The 2,531-nt window shown below is 44.6% G+C and overlaps 1 long non-coding RNA gene across 1 annotated transcript; it reads left to right on the top strand.

Annotated features, from left to right (window-relative positions):
* The first annotated feature begins 378 nt into the window (after positions 1-378).
* Positions 379-2,057, top strand: LOC115251300 (uncharacterized). Its single transcript, XR_003889870.1, has 3 exons — positions 379-869; positions 1,342-1,387; positions 1,965-2,057. It is a non-coding gene; the product is annotated as an uncharacterized lncRNA (long non-coding RNA).
* Positions 2,058-2,531: the final 474 nt, after the last annotated feature.

The following is a 2,531-nucleotide window of genomic DNA, read 5'->3' as shown; positions in this document are numbered from 1 at the left end:
GCCTCCCCTGCACTCTCAGTCTTTGCCGGATTGGTCTTCTGCTTTGATGCCAGACTGTCCAGCGTTATTTCCCTGTCGGATTACCTGTTACTCACCCTGCCTGTCTTTGTTCTGTCCGTCTCGCCTGTTCCCTGGACAACCTACCTGCTTTCTGCCCCTGACTATGACTTCTGCCTCAGCGTTTCTGATTCCTGGCTGCTCACCTGGTTTTGACTTCGCTGCTGCTTGTCCCCAGTCTGCTCCGCTACATCGTCAGCCTCATCTCCTGTAAGCCCCTTTCTGTCACTCCTGCCCGCTGTCAGCGGAACTGCACGGTTCCGAGGATTTATGTCCCACTCGACCCACTCCCCGAGCCTGCAACCCGTAGACTTTGTGCGGGCCCTGAGCCTGAAGAACGGACTGTTTCCTTGTCTGCCTGAGTTCCTGTTTGCCCGTGTGCTACTAAGTCATTACCACTCTGTCAATGAACAGTAAGTTCTATGATGTATACAGACTTCAGCGAAGAACAAAGGACCAAGTCTGGCCTAAGGGTTGTGGCTGCGATCTCCAGTGGAAATGTTAACTGCTGGCCAATATCAACAAGCATCTTCCAGGCCCGAGCCATGGCTAACTGTCCTTCAGATCTGACTGGAAGAGAGCTTGGCTTTTTTGGGCCCTCTTGAACAAATGTTGGTGCCTTGCTAGACCTGGATGGAGGGTAATGAGTTGATGAATGTACTTTCTTTCCAGAGCAGCTGCGAAACTCTTAAGAACTATGTACATAGCTTTTAATGAGCATTCAAGAATCAAAAATGGCCATAGACAAAAGCCCCCTTCTAAAGTTAATGTGCAGCGACTCCAGCACCAGGGACAGTGCCACTGGATTCCAGGTAATGGCGCAAAGAGCACTTCCTGTGAATTTATTCACTTTGTTTTTTGCTTTAGAATTCTTTTGCGTGCCTCTCATGCCCATGCTCTTTAGCAGCCCGAAACCCCACCAGCATCATTAATGCACAGGAAATGGAACGCAGCTGAGAGGAGGAACAGATGGATACATTTGCATTTTTACTTTGTCAGGGTGAACTTATTCATATGGGACTGTTTTTGGCCAATACCGAAATGGACACCATGATATAGGGTGTGATGTAGGGTATTTGTCTCCTTAGGCCAAACCCTCCCACCTGGCTTAAATTCAATAAGAATTCAAGTTTAGTGTTTGGAGTTTGAAAATAATGAGGATGCAAACACTTGTATTTCTGTCTTAGTGTTTGAAAACTTAGACTTTTTTTTTTTTTTTTTTTTTTTTTATTTTTTAAATGTATATTTTCCTTAAGCTGGCATCTTTCTCTCCTCTCTACCCAGCTGGCCATCAGGAGGGTCCCCCTACATGAGCCTGGTCCTGCTCAAGGTTTATTCCTGTTAAAGGGGTGTTTTCTCTTGCCACTGTTGCTTGTTTGGGGTTAGGCCCTGGGATTCTGTAAAGCACCTAGAAACAATTTTGATTGTTAAAGATGGATGTCATTTAACCTGATCTGGAACTTTCACACTTGGTAACAAAGCATTCAAGTGCCATTTGATTTCTCCCTTTAAATACAGTTGCCAGTGTAAATTGCTATGACATTAACATAATTTCACAGAGCTGGAGCTGCGTTATCGCTCACGGTGTTGGCGAGTGTGCTGTTAATGTGGGTTTGCAAGTAAACATTTAGCGTGAATGGCTGACAGTTGGGTTAGTACAGCTTAGTTGTTTCCACTGAGTAGAAAACTGGGGTTGTTTAGGAGAGATTCATATCGAGGACATGATTCATTGTTTTCTAGTCATTTACTATAAATTTTGTATGCGCGCTTGTTTAAAGTTTAGTCTGTAAATTAAGATGTCATTTTGCTCATAATAGGCTTTCTGTGTAACAAAGTTCACAGCACATTAACTCCATGATTTGCATACTCTACATTCATTTTCAACTTTATTGCTTTCTCACCATCAGGGCCTGCTGGTGTTATCTCATCACTGCAGCTCCAGCGAACACTGGAACACACGGCAGCAGGAGAGAGCTGTGCAGATCATGCAAGAAGGGGAGTAGGGGGAAGGGTAAAGAGAAGTGGAGGGGAGGGAGATGATTAATGACGACTATAGAGATGATGGGCCAAGGTGGATAGCAAAATTAACAGAGGCTTAGCCAGCAGGAGACTTCCGGGAATAGAAAGCCCGAATCGACTTCCATTCAACTTCTGCGCTTGCTTGATGCATGTGCCCGTATCTATGTTGGCATGCAGTGAAAAGTATATCTATGCAGAGGATGAGAATCTGATTCCAGTATTCACTGCAGATTCAAGGTGAAGTGTCCTTGACTGTCTTTTTGCATGAGCTGAAGATCAAGGAGATTTAAAACAAAGCTGACCAGTGATGCAAATGATCAGAAGATCTTCCAAGAAGGGAAGACGTGTCCAAAATTCGCTTTAAAACAGTACCAATCAACACATGCTAATAATCAGGATGCAGCGCTATCTCAGGATTAATGCCCCATTGGTTGGCTGCATTGATTTAACTGATT

This window comes from Takifugu rubripes, chromosome 10 (genome assembly GCF_901000725.2).
Source record: "Takifugu rubripes chromosome 10, fTakRub1.2, whole genome shotgun sequence".
Lineage (NCBI taxonomy): Eukaryota > Metazoa > Chordata > Actinopteri > Tetraodontiformes > Tetraodontidae > Takifugu > Takifugu rubripes.
This window is presented reverse-complemented; position numbering and strand designations above follow the sequence as displayed.